The sequence below is a fragment of the Eucalyptus grandis genome, chromosome 8 (assembly GCF_016545825.1).
Source record: "Eucalyptus grandis isolate ANBG69807.140 chromosome 8, ASM1654582v1, whole genome shotgun sequence".
Lineage (NCBI taxonomy): Eukaryota > Viridiplantae > Streptophyta > Magnoliopsida > Myrtales > Myrtaceae > Eucalyptus > Eucalyptus grandis.
This window is the reverse complement of record NC_052619.1, coordinates 10303475-10328617: the sequence shown is the minus strand read 5'-3', so window position 1 is coordinate 10328617 and position 25143 is coordinate 10303475. Positions and strand designations below refer to the sequence as shown.

Below are 25143 nucleotides of genomic sequence, written 5' to 3'. Positions count from 1 at the left end.
TCTGCTCACACCTAATCTCAAAACCTGATTTATACCTTAGTCTGCTCTTTGCATCTCGAATAAAAGAGAAGGAGGTAAATAAAAACTCTCAATTTTTCCTTGCGTTACGCAATACACTGGAAGTACTGGCTACTTGGCTTTGGTAAAAAAGAAAAAAAGGAAGCTTCGAAAAATGAAAGTAAAAAACTATTCTGGCGATGAAGAATGCAGTGTCAAAAATAATGCTATGCTCACACCTAATCTCAATGTACGCTATGCTCGTTACTAGCTCTTCTCTGTACATTCGACCAGGCGGATGAGGAATACAATGGCAAAAATAATGCACTTCAGAGTAGCTCGGCGTCCGTGGTGCTCTTTTTATGCAGTTCAAGACATTCTGACCAAAACGTTATGCCATTAAAACACATAGGAGCAACCTGTGACTGGATGCTTCAACAGAGCAAATGTCTTCACATTCCAGACCTTTTGTGATATTTAAATGGATTTTCCAACATGGCAATTAATCTAAGGGTGAGACACTCTACAACTCCTCTTTCTCATCTGGTCAGATGGAACCTACAGTAACAACAAAAGACTGCAATATTGAATACCGACAGCATTTGTTGTAGTTTCTCATCCCAATTCCGATCTCTGGTCCTTACAAGATATTCCTTCTAAAATTTTCTGTAGAATGGAGTCGTCTATACAAGCACTCTGGGAGATCTCAGCTCATTGTAGGCAATGAGCGGAGTGGTGTTACTAAGCTCAGTCACGATCCGTTATCTGATCAACGCTCCTACAAGGCGATCATCATCTAATCTCTCATATATCATTTTGTGTTGAAGAATCTACATCTCACATATATCACAATTTGAATTACATGCCTATATCATCATGCCCTTACAACATGTCCACTCTTACGGTTTGCAGTCACAACATGACTGGAACCTAGTATAAATACAGACAGAAGAGGAATGTCGTTTATACCATCAACATAATTTGATAATGTTAAGGATGCTGTGACTGTGAAGTGTTGGCACGACTTAGTTGTTGCTTCCTGTATCTCCAAGCAACTTGGATACGAGTTGCTGCAAGTCCCCCCAGTATGGTGATACATACCTGCAACCAGGCTTTTGTGTCACAAGTGCATAATCCAAACATTTGTCTATGCTGTCCATGTAGGAGCAAATTACAAACCATCAGACTGACTAGTTGTTCCTGCCTTTAGGTTCAAAAAGAGAACGTACACAGGAAACAGAGCGGATCTCAAACAGTTAAACTTAGTCGCTATTTTTTGGCCAATAGTTCAGTGATATGCTTGATTTGCCAGTAAAACATAGTAGTGCTAAATCATCTGTTAAGAAAGAGCAAGAACCTTATGGCTCCTTGAACTTTTGGATTGCGCAGGAATCTTGCAAATAACCTGGTGACTTCTTCAAGGTCTTCTGCTCGTAGTGCAAAGGCTTCAACATTTGTCACACATGTTACTGTCCTGTTACTCAGCAACCGGTTTCCAGGTGGTCTTATCTTTCGTCCATCTTCAATATTACATATATTGAAATGCTCTTAATATGTCAAGTCAGTCGATAATTAAAGACCATTCAGAAAGACTGCGATTTGTACCTTTGTTCACAGAAGAACTCTCAAGGCACCAAGCTAGAAGCTCTTCCCCGCATACATCTCCTTCACATAAACTTGTAACCCCATCTTCTCCTCTGCTCTCAATTTTCCCGTGGACAATGAAAATCAACTTTTCAACAAGAACGCCAGGATGCAGGATCTTGCTTCCTTTGATGTATGTTTTTTGCCGTAACTCTCGCAAATTGCATCTGCAATATGATCCTCCATTACTGCAAATATTCTCACCTGCAACATAATAAAATAGATATTAGTAAGTCTTGAGTTTAAAGTTAGTCCAGACTTATCATGGTAGCCACAAATTTGATGTCTAGAATCCAGGATGGCTTAAACTGTTTTATTTTTAAAGTATGTCAGAGATATGGAGTTCTGCACTTCTTTTTGCATAGGTGGCAATTGTTGCCTGTTGGCTGAACCCAGCAGAACAAACCAGTCATGTCGCATTAGAAAAATCCATTTTCTGAAGATTAGAGCTTGTTTTCAGAAGTGGCAGTATCTGGGGGATGTAGAGACTAGCAATAATTCTTAGCCATGTCGTTCTTTTGTAGTTTCTACATTGAGCTGTCTCCATCTAGATGCCAATTAAAACTAAGACAAAAGCTTGGTAATGTTTACCAATTGAAACTAATAACCAACGAATGAGACCTTTAAAATTGCCTTTTAGCTATCCATCTAAGCACTTAATGACCTAAATTTCAAGACTGATCATCCACTTATCTAGTTATCTGATCAAGCATATGCTACAAATATCAGTAGTTAGCTTCCAACTGAGGACCTATGATGGAAGCACAGCCAGATATTCAACCTGGGGGGGGGAGCTTTTGGTTACAAAAGGCTGCACATGATTGAAGAGAGAGGAAGCTTAAATTATAAAACGTGGCTTTCATCTTCATCTTCATCCACAACAGCAGTGAACTTCAATTAATTTTTTGGCCCTAAAATCTGCTCATTCTAGGTAATCGCAAAAAAGAGAACTGATTTCTAAGGGTTTTAACTTGCACTAAATCCCACCCTCATTTCAGCTCAGTTCCAGGGCTTACTCTTTTCACAAATTTGAAGAGATGGCGTCTTATATCCCTCTGAAGATCTTCAGGCAAATCCTCGAGAAGCATTTCTTCATTGACTCCTCTAGTGGCAGCCCAATGGTATCGCTCAGCTTCGCGTACTCTTCTGCATAATAGGCCATTTCCGGTCAATTGAAAAGGAGCCTCCATAGAGCACACATTGGACATGACCTATATGTCTAGATGCTTATCCACGTTTCAGGGAAAATATGCGGATGCTCAGAACTACATTATAAAACACTAGTGCATGACTGGCTCAAGCCGCAGCAAAGGATATGTCTAGAAACAGTTCCAGAATGCAAAGTACAGAGAGATGCAGAAACCAATGATGATAAGCATGATAGTACAGAAAGAAAACAAAACGCAGGCAGAGGACACAGGTATACTTGCGCAATCTCTTTGCCGATGATCAGTAGGACCCACAGTGTCAAATTTATCCACCATCAACATAAAATCTACCTAGTTGAAGCCCCCAAGTTACTGGTTTTAACAAACCATCTTCTATTAGAGCTAATTTTACCAACCGATGCTGGTCTATCCCACATCTTCAACCCAACCCCTGCATCAACTTCATAGAGAATCAAATTTGCTGCTCATATCCCGTACGGACATAAACTTGGCTCAGAGTCCTCTAGCTAATTTCCAGAAGTGCCATTGACCCCCAAGCTTCAGTCTTATTGTACGTATATTCACAAAACAAGGCAGAAGACTTCGATCTAACCCACCAAATGAAGAAAAAACCTCTCAGCTTCCAATCCAAAGAATCATACAATATGGTCAATAATATGAGGAAGCACAAAAACACTGATAGTACGCATGAACAGGCAAATAGAGAGGATAATTGAAAGCCAAGATCATATCAAACACTATGCACAAGTTCTAATGACCACATAGCCTAACGATCTCATAGATAAAAGGTCCCTTCTCTTTTACAATTTTCAATTCACTCAACATGACGCTTTCAGCTCATCATTCAGTATAAATTGGACAGAGCCCTTCTGAACCCCATTGGGCAAGACGTTGTAAGAAGACATGTTTGCTTCAACACCAAATTCAAGCAGCTAAAATGACAACAGGATACTGGATAATGCAATCGATATGTCTCTACTCAGGAGAAGAAGTACATGAGAAAGGTAGGAAGAAATGCCGTGTTTACCTTCTTAGCTGTTCAGGTAAGCGTCTGTGACTCATCCATTGCTCAACATCCCGACGCCTTAATGACATTTCTAGCCTCCTGGGAGGATTGGGGAAAAATAAAAGTCAGCTGACAGTTTAAATCCAAGATGTCCAACAATAAAAAGGCGCACTAATGTTCACTAGGAACATCCTTAATCAGTATTGGTCAAAAGAACAGATACAAATTGGGAGCAGAGGTGCATAGAAAGGTCTGCATGCACATCACTAATAAGTTTCATCAGTCACCTTGGGGATGCTTTCTCATGTGGTGTTTCAGTATGTGATTTCAAGAGATGTTGAGACATTTTTGAAGGACTAGACATAGCCTAGGATGTTTCTTTTCCCAATTACTAGTATTCGTTACAATTGCCACTTGCACATGAAATATTACAAGAATGTTTAAGCAAGCTCCATTTTCATATGGCAGTTAACAATTCTTGAAACCAAACCAGCCTAAAAACATAACTTAGATCTGCTCAAGAATTCTTGAAGCTAATCTATATGAGCATTCGGTGCTGTTATAATGCTTAAATTATTAGAGCCATATCTTCTTGATGTTGCCTAAGATTAACAAATTGCAAGAATACCAATTACTCAGATTCATTCGTGCTAATAAACTAAGAAACCATGATGAATACATATCTGCCCAATACCATATTTACATGTCCAAAGAATGAAATCTGAAAGCCAATACTGAAAGACTCACACAAAAAAATCTGTAAAAGGATATTCATCATCTCAAATGATAGCATTATGGAACTGTTTGTCTGGGAAGCCATAAAACCATCACACATACACTTGGATATGAAAATTTTTAAAGGTCATCATTGTATCAATCAAATAATCTCAAATATTTTGCACAAGCACAATAGTAAAGATTAACAGATCTGTCAATATAAAAAGTTTGTCAATGTGAGAGGTCACACCTTCTTCCCAGAGCCTGGAGGAAGTTCTGCATATTTCCAATGAGAAGAGCAAACAGCAAGAGGCGCAATCCAATAATGCCCATGGTAAACAGGACTTCTGGAACAGAGTAGCTTGGAGTTTGATTTCCAGCTAGAGTACTTATTTGCTTCAAAATTTGAAAAAGAAAATGAGTACGATGTGTTACAAATTGTATCTTCACTTTAAGGTGTATTAAATGCATGATGTTATAAAAACACAAGAACGTTTCTCTGCAGGCCATATTGGTAATGCAATCATGGAAATAGTGAGAAAAAAAAAAAAAACAATTGACAAGTTTAGGCTGAATTTGGAGGATATTAAATCAGGATGGGCTGGCAGATAGTTCTAACGCACGACATCCAAAAGCAATAGTTTTTCGGGTTCATACTTATTATTCACTCTCTCTCAAGAATTATAAAGAGAATATCGTGCAATGATCTTCTCTTCTTTCCTCATATTTCAATGTGCTATTCTCGTTAATAGCAGAGAACAGATTCACTCATACAACCAAGATATGCCCTACTGCCTCAATCTTTCTGGAAGTTCAAAGCACAATAGAAACTCCCGCAAGGATAGAAAGATATTAAAATGGAACCGTCACAGAGGAAAAAAAAAAGAAGGTAAAAGATGAAGTGGAGAGTCCTCCAAATTTGCAGCTTTGACTTGCATTGATGGAAAATAAAAAGTTCCAGGTGTTCATCCTGCATGAAGCCATGCATCTTATTCCATATATCCCAAGAAATGAAGAGGCCTTTGCTGCAGCTAATAGTGTGTTTGCTCTTCTGATTATTGCTAAGAGTGGACAAATAATAAAACAAAAAATGACACATATGGTCCTTGAACTTTGGCCCAATGTGTAATGTCATTCGAACTCTTAATTTGTATATAATTCCTGAACTTTGGTCCAATATTGAATGCAGTCCCTGAATTTTTAAACATTTTCATATAGTCTAGGGACTATGTTGAGAATTTATCAGTAGCTCATAGACCACACTGAATAAATTAAAAGTCTAGGTACGATTTTACACACGTTGAGCCAAAGTTCAGAGACCATATTGTACAAATTAAAAGTTCAAAAACAACATTGCACTTCGATCAATGTTTAATGACTATTTGTGCTATTATCCCACAATAAAACAAGGACAAGGATTGTTCATCCACCCCCCTCCAAAAAAAAAAAAAATCCCTCCCTTTTTAAGGCAGGTGAAATATTGATCTACAGATTTACCCTAATTCAATATGTTGCTTCAACCAAGCAATTTTAAGAGGAAAAGAATAAAGAGCAGGAGAGCAAAATGCCTTTTCCTTGGAATGCGTTGCTAGGCTATTGTACAGTATACTATTTGGTCCGATTAGAAATAGGCCGAATCTATAAGAATGTAAATAAGTACCTGGAATCCCCAAAACAACGAAAACACATATCTCGTGACCACGTTTGCCTCTTTGGTAAGATTAACAGCGTTTTGATAAATTCCATAACCAAAATCATTGGAGTTAAAACAAGCAGTAACATTCGGATTTGTTGTCCATGTTGCATTATTTTGAATTTGTCAATGTTGTCTCCATCTCCACAATCCATAAAGCTACACAGGCCGGCTGGTTTGCATGCTTCCAGAAGACATTGATTAACCCTCTGGCATGATGGAGAGAGTGAGATTAGACGAAGAAAGAATTGCTTTGCTGGAAAAATCTCTCATTCAGTCACTAAGTTTTGGAGCTACTTTACCAGCATTTTAACAGAAGGCTGAAAGGAAGAACCCATTCTTATGTGTTTAGTTCAAAATCCCAGAAAAGCATAAAGATGTATGGTATAAGGACCGTGGGTCATATAAAAGAAGTACGTGTGCCAACATGAGCTCCGTGATAAAGGATCAGTACAGGCCAAGACCAGTACATTAAATAACATGCGATTAGACATTGTAGTGATATAATCCTTTGCAGTCCACAACCATGCGGTGTTGATCTATGACATATTAATGTGAATAAATTTGATTCAAAAACTTGACTTCAAACTTAGCACATCGATAAAACCATGCTTATATGGACATAACTTTGCTTTGAGATGGCACACTGTGCTTCCAAAGTAAAGTGCATGACACATATGAATTTTGATGTGAGATTCCAGAGGCTTCAGCCTCAGCATGATGTGGATCTGAGACACTAGTATCATGTCGTATATCACTCCAAGACCACATGGATGATTCATCTGAAAGGGCTAGTAGAGACAAAAAATTTGACAAGAACATGATTAGAGAACTCAAACCACAGACGTGGGCTTAGCTTTGTTGTTAAGTGCAAAAAAAGCACAACCTGAAACAGGTCCTGAATGAGTTCAACCCCAATCAGCATCTTACAGAAAGGACGTATTCCCACAATCAAACAAAAATGCGAAAGAAATTAGCATTACCAGCTAAACAAAGAGGCATCATGATGGTAATGAGTGTAGTAGCAAGAGTTCAACACACTATCCTTATTATTCTGGGGTTCTAATACATAAGAACAAATTATGTAGAGAAAAAAAAATGACGCCACCCACCTTTAGCCCAAGAAAGTACCAGCATGATCCAACGACATGGCCAGCCAACACAAACATGATAAGATTGATGACAAAATTTGCCCATGCTGAATCAAAAGTGAGGCCAGTAGGAGACTGACCCACAAGTAAGGGCAAAACTCGATATAATCTGGGAATGTACTGGATAAGAACGCCTGTGCGTAAAAGTCTCATTGCATACTTTTCAGAAAATATCAATATCTGCAAGCAGTCAAGGAAGCATTTGATTATCAGAAGAGAGTAGTCATATCAAGACATGAAACTAACAGCTATTATAGTCCACTCGGTGGAACATTTCTTAGATCCCACCAGATGTGGTGGGGTCGGTCATGCCACAGTATGTTATATAAATACAGGATGATAAAACACACGTATTACAAGTCAGTCCTGGAGAAAGAGCTGACTGGAGGCATCGGGGAGAGGTCCTTAGAAAATCTCGAAAGGGACAGTAAAACCCATTTACAACGATGTGATTATTTTGATAAGTAGAAGCAATAACATCCAGATTATCTAAAGGTAATTGAGACTGCAGAGATAAGCCTGTGAATTGTAATGGCAATACAAATTGACTTGGCAGAACATTTAATCCAATGCAAATTTGTTTCACACTGCCAACCCACAAAAACCTACCTCTACATTATTCATATAGCTGAAGCATCTTAAAAATCAATGTAATACCGAAAAAATTAAGGTTAATGCATCAGAGAAACAAGGACTTACTTGTGGAAGTGGAACTGCAACCAAAAGATCTAACAAGAAGTATCCTCGCAGATAATGGAGAAAGATTCTTTTTGGATGGTCAACTAAATCTCCAGCACCAGCCACTCTGGTCTCAGGAGCTACGTAAGCCAACCTAAACTGCAAAAGTTGGCAAAGAAAGCAATCATCAAGGACTGTGAAGGCGGCCATAAAAGCTCCTAACGTGACAACCTTTCACCTTAAATTTCGTTACTGCCCGAAGAAGAAAGCTATGATAGAAGTCAAGCACCTGACATATTTATGCTAGTTAAGTTAATAAAGTGCTGAATAAGGGATGTAAAATTTGGGTTGTGTAAAAGAGCCATTCACAAATGAGAGGCAAGAACTTTCTGTCTCATGGAAGTCTGTTCTGAAGCTCTTCCAATGCAGCCTTTTGATCGGTAAGTCTTTCCAAAAATTAAACTCTGATATTACAAGAGTTAAAATATACACCGAGTAAAATCCCATCTAGTTGACTTTTAGCTGTAATCAACATCGAATGACTCATCTTTTTCTAGAAATGAGTACCATGTTTCCATTAAGAAGGTATCAAGAGATATCACCCCAATAGAGAAGCCTTTCACTACAAAAGGTTTCTAACAAGTCTAATTTTCTAGGTAATATGGCCATGAGGATTTCTGACTTTATGAAGTCTAAAATATTAAGTGTAACGAGCCATTCGGAAAAAAATTGAGTATTTATATCTGAATGCAAAAACTCTAGCAAATATTTAGATCACCCTAAAAACTTGCACAGCAGATAGGATCACTTGTCTCTTATTTTCTATGCTCGTTTTCACGCATAAGAAGATGAATGCCTGCAAGGTGAGTTCCTGGTGATACTTGTTGCTTTTCTAAGAAGGAGATGCTCAAATAGAGGAACTTTTGAAAAGCTGGTACGAGAAGTTTGTGGCTGGATGCATGATCAACATATGTAGTCAACTTTGTCTACACAACATTCCAATTCACTTTCCAACACTACAATATGTATCTGATAACGGGAGTACAACAGTGGATGCAGTTGAATAAAAAATTACTTTTGAGTACTGGAATTGAAAACTGCAGAACATTCGTATAACACCATGGAGGTTCCCTCGGAATAACACGTTTCCCCTTGAAGCATTCAAAAGTTGTTACAAGGAACAAAAACAAAAATCTATAGTGGATGAAAAGAGTAAGAAAAACAATAAAAGGATACTGTTAATTCACCAACGAGAAAAGAAAACAATCCAACAAGTTGGTAAAAAGCAGCCTACCTGCAGAAGAATGTGCAATAGGTACATGAGGTCCGTCATGCTTCTGAAAACAACGACTGTTTTTGTCATGCGCCTGTTTAACCTTACCCACATATATTCCTGCAATCAAGGATGGATAAGTGAAGGGATGTAATTGTGTGCAAACCGAAAAGCTTATGATGGTTGTTTGAATCTGCAAAAGAAAAGTTACAAGAGCAATAAAGTACAAGCACAAAAGCCAAAATGCAAATAAACGAGAAATTTTAGGGGACATATGATTAATGACATTTTTTTTTTGCAGAAAGTCACAATTTGGATAATGAATATGATCAGGATTTTATCAAAAGTATTTAAAATGGGTTCAGGCATATTATATTTCCTTCGCTAATGCAAAACGGATGCCAACCTAAACAGGGGTGTTGACTTTGGTAAAATATATTTGAAGAAATCATTGCTAAGAGGAGATCACTTTAGTTGATTAGATCAGCCTTGGCCAAAGGAGATTTAACTTACTGTACCATGGTCAAATTTTGAGAATTGGAAATAAACATAACATTGAGTTATAGAGAAGGATAAACTCAAACACCACCGGTTGTAGCTTGGGCTACATGTGCATCAAACCATGATTAAGAAGCTTAATCTGTAAAGTGAAGAATATCTGCAGATATTAACAGGGCAGTAAAAACTTGATAAGTAGTGGAGTAAATCTAACCAGAACTAGGTGGTTTATAGCAGGGTGAAAAATGGAAAGAATTTAAACTTCATTTTGGGAACCATTTAGGAATTAGAGAGGAAGAAAATACTGTAAGAACGTTATTAACTCAACCATCAAGCAACCTATATTTTCAAGCCATGTGAACATGACAATGCTGCAGCTGAGCCATACCTTTGGTACATACAGCAAGAGCAAAAACAATGGGTCTATAAAGAGGACCGCTACACAAGAAATGACAAAAAATTTGTTCCACCGCTGAACAGCTTGAGCATGAGGATTTATGACGCCAGGAATGTGGGCACTGACATAAGTGAAGAACCTCCTTGCCCAACTTTTGGCATCCCCATAAAGAGCTTTGTGAAACTGCAAGTAAAAGTCAAGCAGCGAAGCTTCTTTACTTTGAAGACGTAAATTCACATATCCTACTGGATAAGGCATGGTGCATAAAAGATGTGCTCAAAACAAAAGCATCTTTGAAGTACTGGTGAAGTCAATCTCAGATCTTCGTTGTTGTACCTTTTGATACCATCGTCACCAGAGCTCCAAGTCCCACACTAACTAGAAAGTTATGCTTATTGCTTAGAGATAGAGTAATCACCTACATTATAATCGTAGAGTTATGGGACTGCGGGTAACTTATTGAAAATCTAAGGCAGCTTTTGCTTTGGCCTTAAGCCAAATTAAATTGCTTTTTATGAACTTCCAGCCAATAGAAGATTGTGCGAACATACAAGGTGACTTTAAAACGCAAACAGATTAGTACTCGCAGAATACTATAGTAAATCGAAAAATTGCAAACCAAGAAGTGGTGACCGTGATCAGAAAGTGAGAAGATAAAACTTGTGATCCCTCATTTTCTAAGAATGACAAAGTTAAAACCGACAATTTCCAGCGTTCGGTAGAATTGGAGAATCTCATTCTCAGGACCTTATCAAACATAGCAAAAGGCTCTACAAGTATGGCATTTACCCGGGTATCAGCTATACTTGAACTTTCAGAACTTGTTTGTTGCGCCCTTCTATTGTAATGTGAGGGCAAGTTGTACAGTAACGGTCATTGCACATCCCCAGTCGTCCGGACCTCAGTAAATGCTCATTTTTAGCACCATAGTCGTCATCTGCGGAGTCAATACGATCCTTTATGCTAAAAGAAGGGAATTTTTCTTTCATATGTTGCGACTCCACTCCCGTGCTTCCAGTTCCAGGCGCACCGGGGTTATGCCCGAAGGTACTTTCAGGTCCGCGATTGCGTAACGGGCCACTCATTAGCGAGAAAGGTGTCCTCCTTTCACTCCTTAAAGGTCCAGTGTAACCTGCTCGACTCGTTATACTCTCGTATGACTCCATGGAGCTCGTAGGGATGGAAATTGACACACTCCGGGTCCTAGATATACGTGACCGAGGTTGAGAGCTGTTATAATCATCTGATAATTGCTGCTGCGTTTCCGACAGCATCGGTACTTCATCTCTTTCGCTATGGGCCATTTCACATTGTAAATCTGCAGCAGGAAACGTTTAATTAGGATTTTTATATAGTAAAGCAATTTTGTGGACCATCTTTTGCTGAACTAAACATGTGATGAGAAAAAAAAACGTCAACTGAATCATATCTATTTTTCCTGTCAAAACAAATCCGAGAAAGTTTAGTAACCGGTCTTAGTTAAAATAGTCTTTTTATTACTATTCATAAGTTTTCTTATTTACATTGATAGCTAGATATTATAATTTTTTTCAATAATTTCCTAAATTAACAAAGACTATGTTGTTTTTTTATTATCCTTTTACTTTTCCGGTGTTTATAAGTATTATAGTTCCATTTAAGCATATTTTAGCTTGCGATGGTAAAAGTGGATCCTCATTTTGAATAGTCCTGCCGTTTTAAGAATAAATGTTAGAAAAATGATATCTAAAAACGATATTAATTTATCCATAAATACTCATACTTATATTAATTTAAATCTCGTTCTAATTTTTAGATGTATTAAATTTCTAAGCTCTTGTTTCTTGTATATCTTAAACATTTTCATTAAAATTTTTTGATTAGGAACTTAAAATAGAAAAAATATCAACTCGATACAACTCTAGAGCGCATTCATTTCCAAAAAATGAGTAATTTGGAAAATATTTTTCGAAAAATAATCGCAAATATCACATACAAAAATAAATGAATGGAAATTCTTTTTATCACCCACAAAATAAGTTATGCATAAATTGTGATGATGAAAACATTTTCTATTGATTAATTTTTCTAAATGATATAAGCAATCATTTAAAAAAATAAAAATTCAAATCACTTATTTTTCCGCAAAGCGAACGTAGCCTTAGATGAATCAAGAGTGTATATTTAACTACGGCAGTGTCCTCAGCCGGAGGAACTAAGTTAACCTGTGGTCCGATCAGTCCTTATATGCTGTTAAATACATGTACCTGGCTCTCATAACAAATCCCGTTCACTCGTTATATGCCGTTAAATACATGTACTTGGTTCTCGTAACAAAGTCACACGCAAGGACACGAGTATTAACTGCAGAAATCATCGGCCGAGACAAGCATCTTCACACAGAAGTAGCGGAAAAAAAGGGCATTTTGACAAACTTACAAAGCCAATACGCAAAGTTCAAGCGCAAGACACCAACTTCACCATCCGAAAGGACGATCAGCTCTCAAAGCGATGAAGTAGGAACAAGTACAGGAGTGTCTAGCCTGCTGCTCTCGCTGGGTAGCGGCGGCGACCGGAGAGAGCGTGAGCTCAATAATTGAAGTCTCCAAGCCGAAGAGGCTCGTCTTTTTTTATCTGGTTTATCTGGATCTGCGGTTCTAGACGATGAAGATAATGCGAGGGAAGAAATATCAATGGAGACAGAGCGGAGGCTTCGTTTCTTGTACGAAGACCATAGCGAGTGATATAGAAGAAGACCCCGAGCGTTGACTGTGACCAAGACTCTCACGACTGGCTGACAAATGAAAGAACCCTTAGCTGGAAAGGAAAGGATCACATCGGATGCTTAAACAAACTCATTAATTACATAGCTAGTGATAAAATGTCATATTATTTGACAAATTAATTTATAAGATGACTATTAATGTGCGTTTATTTCGTACAAAGTGAATGATTTAATAAATAATTTTCCTAAAGATGAATGCTTCTATAGCTAGTGATAAAATGCAATATTGAATGAACAAAAATATATTTTTATTATTTACAAATATTTTTATCGTCCACAAAAATATTTAACATTGAAAAGGACCATGATTATCATAACAAAAGTGCAAAGTGGAAGGAGTTTAACATTTCGTGCTTTAACATTCTCATTGGAGATGAGAAAGGTGCGCGCGCGTCTTTTAGGACCAAAAAGCGTGTTTACGAGACGGGAGCCACATTTGCTTTATATTTCTCTCCTTTTACCTGGGGCTGATCTCTCCGTCTTCTTTCACACGCGCATGGAAAGTTAGCGACTCTAAGTTGGCCACGTTAAATTCCACCCCATGCATCGTAACGTGGCCATCAGAGAGGGAAAAAAGTGAGAGCGACTGGTCGTTGAAAGAAACAGAGAGAGAGCGAGGTGAAGAGGAAATGGCGTGAACAAGCTGTGCCGCATTACTTTTGCACCATTTCTAGGCAGCTTTTTGAGAGTCCGTGCCGTGAACATTAAGTTCGAATGGACGTCTACTTGGTCGAGTTTTAAGCTCGAAATTCGTCTAGCTTTCATGGGATTATTCTAAGCTTCAAAATGCAGGGTGAAGGCACCAATAAGAGCCTATTTTGAGTGCTGCACTTAGCCCAAAACAAAACTCGTTATGGCTTGATAGAAAATCGACCCCCGTTCTTTAAAATGGGGATGACCTCCTTCTATCTATAAAGGGCTCAAATACACGAATCGAATAGGAAAATTAGATGGGAACTTTTTTATGATGATGGTGAGAGAGGCTAATGGCCATGGAAGGTTTGGTTCAATAGGACAATTACTGTGCCAAATCAGTCACTCAACCATGAGGGGATGAATGGTTGAAAATGGAGAACAACCCACGAGGGGGCGGCCCCAGCTCTTTTTCTTGGGGAAAAGTATCAAAAAAGTCCTAAACCTATTACATTGGTACCAATTCAGTCCTAAACTTTTTAATTGAACCAATTTAGTCATAAACCTTTTAATATCGGTACCAATTTAGTCCATCCGGCCAATTTTGGCCGGCCAGTCTTGACATGGATGTCGGCCGGTAACCCGGACACGACGTGGCAATTTTTATGATTTTTTTTTTTTTCGAATTTTTTATTAATTTTTTATTAATTTTTTTCTTTTTCTGTTTTGCCTCTTCTTCCTGGGGTGGCCGGCGAGCCTCTGAGGCTCGCGCCACCCCAGAAGAAGAAGGTAGAAAAGAAAAAGAAAAATAATAAAAAAATCAATAAAAAATCAAAAAAATTCAAAAATTATAAAAATTGCCACGTCAGCATCTGGTCACCGACCGACGTCCGCGTCAACATCGGCCGGCCAAAATTGACCGGATGGACTAAATTGGTACCGATATTAAAATGTTTAGGACTGAATTGGTCCAATTGAAAAATTTAGGACTGAATGTACCAATTGGTACAATGGTTATGACTTTTTGGTACTTTCCCCTTTTTCTTGGGGCAACTTGATCTTAGATGTGTCGGCTCTCAAATCAAATGAGCTATTCACCTTACTTTTTCTTCAAAGAAAGGGAATCCGCAGTTTCCGAGAAGCCCGACCCAGCGAAAATAGTTCTCAGCATCCCATTAATTTAGCCTGTTTCTTAGCTTGTTGTAAGAGCACGCTTGAAACCTTAGAACACATATTTTTCTCCATATGGAAACAGAGGGATTATGCCTGACCCAACAAGAAGAGTCAAACATAATTTTTCAATTTATCATAATATCAATATAATGCGTCTTATACACTTTGTTAAAAAGCATGTCTCAAATTTGAGCCCATTAAATGAACTCGACCCAAATTGAATTGCATATTAGCCCGATATATTTTAAGTTCAAAAAACCAGATCTCAGGATATATAATTTCTTCCGTGGTCAAGTCGTGTGGTGAAGTCGTGATTAAGAACGGAAGTTGTTCCGTACTGAAGTCGGTATATGCAGAATTGGAAAGTCCAAATTGGACTTGAAGACTTTGACTCGGTCAAAGTGAGTGCAAGAAAACAGCAAAGGAGGAAAGTCCAACTTCAATTTTGGATTGATCGATAAAGGTTCGGAGCATGGATTTTCTAATCCATGTTGACTTTAGCCTCGTCATGGGTATATATACATATAATATCAGATCGTGGGTTTGCTCTACGCCGTTGTTAATGCAAGCAATCTTGAAATGCCGAATATCAAGTGCTTCAAAGTGGGCTCATTGTTCTTATATATGCAATTACACCAAGAACGTTGGTGTTGAAGTCATTTAATTTTGTGGTAAGATTTACGTGTAATTTTTTCGTGAAATTGAGAGATTATTTTATGAGAAATTGTGGGGCTAAACATTGCGTGATGTATTGGATGTAATTGGAAACACTGAGAGTATTTGAGTAACTCGAGTATAGTTGTAATCTCCGCCATACCGCTTGATCTATAGTAAAATTTGTTGCTACGTGACATTTTTGATGTCGGCTATGATGTTAACATAGCACTTGCAAAAGAGGCCGACGTGTGAAGGGTGTGTGCGTGAGTTGATCTCACTCTCAACAATACATGTAGGCGGGCAAAAGAACGTTTCAAGTGTCATAATTTTTCGGGTTCATACTTATTATTCACTCTCTCTCAAGAATCATAAAGAGAATATCGTGCAATGATCTTCTCTTCTTTCCTCATATTTCAATGTGCTATTCTCGTTAATAGCAGAGAACAGATTGACTCATACAACCAATATATGCCCTACTGCCTCAATCTTTCTGGAAGTTCAAAGCACAATAGAAACTCCCGCAAGGATAGAAAGATATTAAAATGGAACTGTCACAGAGAAAAAAAAAAGGTAAAAAGATGAAGTGGAGAGTCCTCCAAATTTGCAGCTTTTACTTGCATTGATGGAAAATAAAAAGTTCCAGGCGTTCATCCTGCATGAAGCCATGCATCTTATTCCATATATCCCAAGAAATGAAGAGGCTTTGCTGCAGCTAATAGTGTGTTTGCTCTTCTTATTATTGCTAAGCGTGGACAAATAATACAACGGAAAATGACACGTATGGTCTATGAACTTTGGCGGGAAAAGTGCCAAAAAAGTTCTAAACCTTTTGCCTTTGTGCTAATTTAGTCATAAACTTTTTTTTGGTGCCGATTCAGTCCTAAACCTTTTTAAGTTGTGCCAATTCAGTCATTTCCGGCCAATTTTAGCCAGATTTTGCTGACTGGATGCCGGCCGGTTGACGTGACATGATCGGCGCTGACGTGGACAACTTTTAATAATATTTTTTTTAAAATTTTTTAAATACTTTTAATATTTTAATATTTTTTTTTTTTCCTCCAGCCGGTCGCCGAGGTCCGGCGACCGGCCGTGCGACCGCCGGCGAGGCGGGCGAGCCTCGCCCATGGCCGCCTCGCCAAATCAGGCCATGGGCGAGGCTCGACCTCGCCGGATTTGGCGAGGTCGAGCCTCGCCGGTTGATCTGGCGAGGTCGAGCCTCGCCGGCTAATCTGGCGAGGCGGCCATGGGCGAGGCTCGCCTCGCGGATCCGGCGAGGCTGGCGAGGGTGAGCCTCACCCATGGCCTGATCGCAAGGCGGCCATGGGCGAGGCTCGCCTCGCCGATCCGGCGAGGCTAGCGAGGCGAGCCTCGCCCATGGCCTGATCTGGCGAGGTCAAGCCTCGCTGGCCCTCGCCCATGGTCGGCGAGGCTCGACCTCGCCAGATCTGGCAAGGTTGCCCTCGCCCTCGCCGGCGATCGCCTCTGGCCGGTCACCGGACCCCCGCGATCGGCTGGAGGAAAAAGACAAAAATAAAAAAATATTATTAAAAGTTGTCCACGTCAGCACCGATCAGGCTACGTCAGCCGGCCGGCATCCAGTTAGCAAAATCCGGTCAAAATTGCCGGAAAGGACTGAATTGACACAACTTAAAAAGGTTTAGGATTGAATTGACACCGAAAAAAGGTTTAGGACTAAATTGGCACAAAGATAAAAGGTTTAGGATTTTTTTGGCACTTTTCCCAACTTTGGCCCAATACGCAATGTCGTTCCTAAAATCTTAATTTGTATATAATTGTTGAACTTTGGTCCAATATTCAATGTAGTCCATGAACTTTTAAACATTTTCATATAGTTTATGGATTATGTTGAGCATTTATCAGTAGCTTATGGACCACACTGAATAAATTAAAAGTCTAGGTACGATTTTACACATGTTGGGTCAAAGTTCAAGGATCATTGTCACGCCCCGAACCTCGAGCGCACGCACATCCCACTACGGTCGATCAAAAATGCGACATCCCAGGATATGTCGCCGACCCATTCATTTATTTACGCATGCAGAAGCGAAACAAATCCCCTGACAACATTTAACTTGGGATAGAAAAGCAGGCACTTAATCACAATATTAAACACTCATTTACAAACACAAAGGGTTTAAATACAACACTGGACTTTCTACAAAATAGACTAGCTCGACAAAAGGGGAACTATCCTACAACCAACTAGCAGGACACGCTCTCCAACCCTTATGACTTCACCTCTGCAACTCCTCAAGGCCAACCAAAGCTATCTGGCCACTCCGTCCACCGGGGACCTGAAATTTTAATCCCAAAACCGGGATGAGACGATGTCTCAGCAAGTTCAACCCCCTAAACCCCTATTAGAAAGAAAATACACCCCGGGTGGCCTAGCCACATCACACAAGACTTACCACGCCTCAGCCTTCATCTCGGAGTTAGCGCAATTTATATAATTCAACCACGTACAATTATGATAACCAAACAACCATGGCTCAATCACATTATCAAAACAATTTAACCACTTGGATCGTCTCAGCGATCAATCGACTCGGCCGATTACATGTCATTCCAACAAATCAATCATTGCTCACAATCACGGCCCTACTCGGCAAATTTAGAATCAGTGGCATCACGGCCCCACTCGGCGCGACCTTTAACAGGTGGCAATTCACGGCCCCATTGGGCGCGACCTCTAATAGGTGGCATATCACCGCCCCATTGGGCGCGACCTTTAATAGGTGGCATATCACGGCCCCACTGGGCACGACCTCTCATAGGTGGTTCATCACGGCCTCACTGGGCACGACCTCTCATAGGTGGTTCATCACGGCCTCACTGGGCACGACCTCTAGTAGGTGGTATATCACGGCCTCATCGGGCACGACCTCTAATAGGTGGTATTTCACGGCCTATCGCCCCTCAATTTCCACACTTAGAATTTTATAAAGAATCCATATATATCGCAATCACACTCAATTTGTCACAACCAATCATCAATATCAAATTCTAAATGCACAAAGAGCGATCGGCACGAAATTCCGAGAGTTTAAGGTCCCGACAAAATTTTCGGAATTTATTAAATAATTAAATTTATTTCGAAAATAATTAAATAATAATATTCATATTTTTCATGATCTACGCTCAATTTATAATATCCAATCTTCAATTTCAAAATCTGACTACACAGCAGCGAGCGGCACGAAATTCTGAGCAACCGGGACCAAAATAATTTTTCCGTTTTTTTTTTATGTAATAATATTTAATCATTTCGGAATTAATATAATATTATAAATTTCCAGAATTTCGAAGCAATTAAATAATTCAAAATTAAAACCCTATTATGTCACATCAAGGCTTTATATTAAAAATAAACATACTTAACTTTAAACTAAATACACTTTAACTTAATTAAACACCATAATCTAATCATCAACCAAATAAACTAATTCAACCAACTAAGCTTACTTAACTTAGGCTAAGCACACTTAGGGCATCATTAACCGTCTAATCAAGGTTTAGTGAGTTAAACTCACCGGATTAGCGAGCCGAGCGGACCAAAACGACGGGGACGACGCGGGGATCGACTTTCCTCAAAGCGGGCCGAGCATCCGAGCTCGGGAAGGCGGCCAAAACGGGCCAAACGTCCGCTGCCATACCCATTTTTCCAGCTTCTGTTTGGGGCCGAGAAGGAGCAGATGGCAGTCTGGCTGGGTTGCAACTAGCCTCGGCGTGCTCAGATCTGCTGGTGCGTTCAAACAGCAACCAACAATGGAGGAAAGAGGCTTCAACGACGCAAGGGTAGAGAGAGAGAGAGGCGGAGGAGCGAGCGGCGAGGCCAAGTTGCGACGGCGAACGGCGACGGGCGAAGCTGCCGATGGTCGGACGGGCGGACGAAGTGGGCGTGCGGCTGCTGGTTCCGTTCGGCCTCCTCTCTCCCTCCTCCTCAAGTCCCAAGACAAGTCCCTTGATTCAAGGAGGATGATGATGGTGATGGGTCACCTTTTCTCGGGCAAATCTCCATCGTCCACGTGTCAAGATCTCAACCCTTGGCCTCAACCACCATGACATCATCCCATGTCATCTTCCACTCACTCAAATCCTCCACAACTTCTCCAATGGTTGCACTTTCATTTTCCGCCGGGGTCCAATTCTTGTACATCAAATTCTTCAATTATAATCAATCCACTTCTAATTGAGTCCAAAATTGAAGTCCATAAAATTTATCCAATTGCGCCACATTTTAATTCACATCTTCACTTGTCCATAGAACCAACTTAAGTCCCAAAAGCGCGACCAAAAACGGCCTACTAATTTCTCGAGCAAAATTAGCCATTTCTTGATTATTTTGCTAAAAAGCTCGGCTTGCATGAAAAATCTTCCAAAGATGATTCAATGATCTTGAAATGATTTGTGACACACTCGGACTTCCAATTTCTGAATTCGATCTCAATTCCACGGTTAATTTCACTTTGGCATGATACTAGCGCGGCCCAACCTACCTGGTAGCCTTTAGAAATTTTCATGCATTTGACATGTGGTTGATCATCTCAAGCCACAATGTACATCTTTGAAACATTGGCGACTTTCGGTTGTCGGGATAATCTCAAGGTTTCAAATACGAACACAGGGTACCCAATCGATAGAAAGGTCGGTCTAGTGCTAATTGACAAGAATTGTGCGATCTGGTGGAATCACCCACACCTGATCACATGCCTCTGTCGAGTCGACCTATCTCCGATCTCTAATCAATTTTAATTGTGCCGTAATGACCCTTGCAGATTAACTCGGTCGAAAGATCGCTTCCTAGTCAAATTCTCGAGTCTGATGCATTAGAAACTCTTAACAGCTTCACCCGATAGACTAGTTTTCACATGAGTGGCCGACTCAAGGAAAAGAACTATATGCGTGCCAACGAAATGCCCGTCTCAATTTATTGAAAATAGGATTGGAAAATCGGGATGTCACAACTCTTCCCCTCTTATAAAAATTTCGTCCTCGAAATTTAAACCTTTACCAATTCTTAAACAAAAAGGTGGGGGTACAATCGTCTCATATAATCTTCTCTTTCTCAGGTTACTCCTTCTGCACCAATACTGCAAGATCAATGCTATCTTGCCCAAACCACTTCGGGTTCAAAATGCTAAACACTTGCTCACTTAAAATTCCAAAGGTCTTCAACACAAAATCTGCGAAGCTAAACTGGCGATTCTGAGCAGTCTCTAAACTGTCTCTGATAATTGCAACTGAATCACTGATTTCTGAACCAACTCTGGACCTGCAATTTTTTTTATCTCTGATCTCATCTCAACCGACTGAAGTTCTGTACACTCTGCTATGCACTGATTAAGAAAGAAACTATCTAACTGATCTGCTGAAACTAGGAACCTCTGGTTAAGATCTGATATAACTCTGACACTGATCTTGGCAACTGCAATCATTGACTTCTGTACTGACCCTGGCCCGTGATCTTTCTTTCGCTGACTTCATCTCAGCAATTGAAATTATGCACTCTACGCTATGCCTTTGCTTAAGAAAGAACCATCTCGAAAGCTACGCACTGGGACATCGATCTAGATTTGAAATACAATTCATCCCCAGCACTCCATGCAGATAAATTATATGATATACACACACTTCGGTATACCTATTCCAATCGATATCTTTTCGTGCATTAAGGTGAGTTGACTCTGATCACCTGTCGACTACAACCTCATAAGGAATCAATGCTCTTCCTGACTCCTTAATAACCTGTCATAACATTCCATCATGTTATACTTTCATTCCCACACAAACCTCTCTCCAGTACTTGAAAAAGCTTTCCTAGCTTACATTACCAAATTCTCACTTACTGATGTATCCAACACTTACAACTTGTTCGGTGATATCTATCGTCATACCGATCTACCAATCCCGATGATATAGATTCTGACTCATCTTCGCACTGTTTGGACAACGCTGAAGTTGCTATGATGAGCTTCCCATAAGATCTCTTCTTTAATCTCCGTATTGTCAATTACACACAATCGTCCTCAGAACCTTAGCGTTCTGCCTTCGGAAATAAATAAAAAAAATCAATCTCTCTCTCATCTGCATTCTCTTATAAAATCTTCTGAATTTCTGAATCTGTCCACTGAAGCGATTTGATTCTGATATGAACTCTCGGCTCAATTCTAAGGGTAGTCATAAGATTCAAAAGGTAGCATACCTTAGATTTGAAAACTGAATTTCGGACTTCCTCAAGTAATATTCAATCCTCGAGTACCGACTGTACAGCTAAGGACTCTCAACTCAGTGCATATGCGACTTTGCTTACCTTTCCAAAGTGATACAAAATATCATAGTCATAATCCTTAATGAGTTCCATCCAGTGACGCTGTCTCATATTCAACTCCCGAGGTCTCAACTAACGGTACACATATGCAACAACCCTATCCTGTTGTATCAACACACAACCCAATCCTTTAAACGACACATCACTGCAGATCTCATAACTTTCAGGACCAGATGGAATAGTAAGCACAAGTGCGGTAGTCAGCCTCTCCTTAGGCCTTTGAAAACTACACTTGCACTTATCTGTCAACACAAACTTTTCTTCCTTCTTCAGAATTCTTGTCAACAGCGATGCTAACACTGAAAACCTTTTTACAAACCATATGTAATACCCTGCTAAACTCAGAAAACTTCTGATCTTTATCACTACAGTCAATCTTGGCCAACTGATCACAGCTTAAATCTTGGACGAGGTCTACGGAGATTCCTTCTCCTGAAATCACATGACCTAGGAACACAACACGAGTCATCCAAAACTCGCACTTGCTAAACTTAGTGTAAGATTCAAGAGTCCTTAAGGTCTGAAGTATCATCTTCTAATGTCTCTCGTGCTCCTCAGCACTCTTTGAACACACCAGGATAACTTCAATGAACATGATCACAACTGATTCAAGTACCCTTAAACATTCTGCTCATAAGACCCAAACAAACAACTAAGGTGTCCATTAAACCACACGGTATTACAATGAACTCATAACTGCTGTATCGAGTGCGAGATGCTAACTTCAGTATGTCCCTTTTTCCTGATCCTCAACTAATGATACCATGACCCCAAGTCGATCTTAAGAAATATCGATGTACAAACACAATAAACCAACTTTCTTCCTCACGAATAGAACGGGTGCTCTCAAGGTGATGCACTGGACGTATGAATCCCCTATTCAACACTTCCTGCATCTGCACCTTCAGTTCTTTTAACTCGGGTAACACCATCCGGTAAGGAGCCTTAGGGGCTGGCTCTATTCCGGTTGCTGATTCAATCGCGAACTCTATTTCTCTTTCTGACAGCAACTTGACAATTCTTCAGAAAATACCTTAGAAAACTTATGTACCACGATTAAGTTTTCCATATTCGGCTCCTCAACTAACGCATCCATTACAGTTGCCATGAAGATCCAATAACCAACAACCAGAATCAAGTTATCTTCAGTGACGAATAACAAGGATCGAAGTTCCTCTTCGGCTTTCAGTGATTCAAAACTTTCACACGCTAACTGAACAAACTGAATTATATCACTGCCACAATTCATAACAGCAGAAAGCTCCTCGAGCCAAACCTTTTCATAAATGACTTCCAAGTCATACATAAGCAAACCCATCAGGTACAACTATAGTCAAAGATCCATCTTTCTATCACTTTATTACCACAACAAAGATCCTACAACTTTCATCGAAAATTCTGCTGCACTACTATGATAAAATTCCCTCAAGAACATTTTCCCTTTGACTAATGCATGGTCAACCCATTCATGCTCTTCTAGCCATCCTAGTGGCGTCCAATTTGCAGTAACGGTACTCACGCTCTTATGGACTTACGCGGACAATTCCTAACTCGATGGCCGTGCTAGCCACGTTCAAAGCATGCTCCCCTTTTTACTCTGACACCAGGCTGACTCATGCCTCCTTTCCACTGACTCGGCACACAATCAATAAGTCATCTACCTCCCATCAAGGAATATCATGCACCCTTCCTTGCACTGAGATCCGTTCTAAGTACCCCATTAATGTCCCAAAGCATGACTCTTCTGTTCTGTCTTATCAACGGCGGTGACAGAAATAGCTGTGATTCCATTTGTCTATACAGATAATCTTTGATCAATTGGCCTTACTGGCGACACTAGTAACAAGTCCTTTCCCTCTTACAGCACGGAACAGATCCATGTCTTTTCTTACAGACATGACACGCATCGATCGAGTTGAGCACTGACTTTCCAACTTTACTCTTCCGGTTGGATGAAACAGGGCATCTTTCTTTTGACATCGGCCTTTCTCCCCAATTGATTTCTGCCTCTGTCAAAATTGAACTCTGACTTAGATACGGAGGCTTGATCCTCGATCACAACTCCATATTAGGCCTCAACAGGCGCGGCAATAACAACGGTCACAACACTGGCAACGATAGAAACAACAGCAACAGCGGCGGCTCGGTCCTGAACTTACTGACCCAACAAGCTTCCAAGGAACACTAGCGCCTGAACGATCCCAACAACCTAAGATCGTTCGGTGCTGCTACACTCTAAGTACCGACTTGCGACGGTACTCTCACACTCGCTCTGGTCTAAGCCTGCGCCCTACCTCGGGTACCGACTCTTGTCAGCATCCTACCCCGAGATACAGGTCCTATCGACCTCTTCCAAGGAGTTCTCCACTCCTGGTCACTCATCCTAGAGGCTCTTTATAGACGCCTGTTTTCCGATTCCAACATCAGGTTAGAATTTGAGTGACCCCACAAACACACTACCAAACAGCTATCAACCACATGCATCAGCATAAATAAAGCATTTCCTACTAACTATCCCATGACTCATCGCACCTTATCACTCCATACACAGACCATGCTCTGATACCACTTAAACGGGGATGTCACGCCCCGAACCTCGAGCGCGCGCACATCCCACTACGGTCGATCAAAAATGCGACATCCCAGGATATGTCGCCGACCCATTCATTTATTTACGCATGCGGAAGCGAACCAAATCCCCTGACAACATTTAACTTGGGATAGAAAAGCAAGCACTTAATCACAATATCAAACACTCATTTACAAACACAAAGGGTTTAAATACAACACTAGACTTTCTACAAAATAGACCAGCTCGACAAAAGGGGAACTATCCTACAACCAACTAGCAAGACACGCTCTCCAACCCTTATGACTTCACCTCTGCAACTCCTCAAGGCCAACCAAAGCTATCTGGCCACTCCGTCCACCGGGGACCTGAAATTTTAATCCCAAAACCGGGATGAGACGATGTCTCAGCAAGTTCAACCCCCTAAACCCCTATTAGAAAGAAAATACACCCCGGGTGGCCTAGCCACATCACACAGAAGACTTACCACGCCTCAGCCTTCATCTGCAGGTTAGCGCAATTTATATAATTCAACCACGTACAATTATGATAACCAAACAACCATGGCTCAATCACATTATCAAAACAATTTAACCACTTGGATCGTCTCAGCGATCAATCGACTCGGCCGATTACATGTCATTCCAACAAATCAATCATTGCTCACAATCACGGCCCTACTCGGCAAAATTAGAATCAGTGGCATCACGGCCCCACTCGGCGCGACCTTTAACGGTGGCAATTCACGGCCCCATTGGCGCGACCTCTAATA

At 40.2% G+C, this 25143-nt stretch overlaps 1 pseudogene; it reads right to left on the bottom strand.

Moving 5' to 3' along the window:
* Nucleotides 1-788: 788 nt before the first annotated feature.
* On the bottom strand, nt 789-12971 carry LOC120287699 (annotated as a pseudogene).
* Between the last annotated feature and the right edge of the window lie 12172 nt (nt 12972-25143).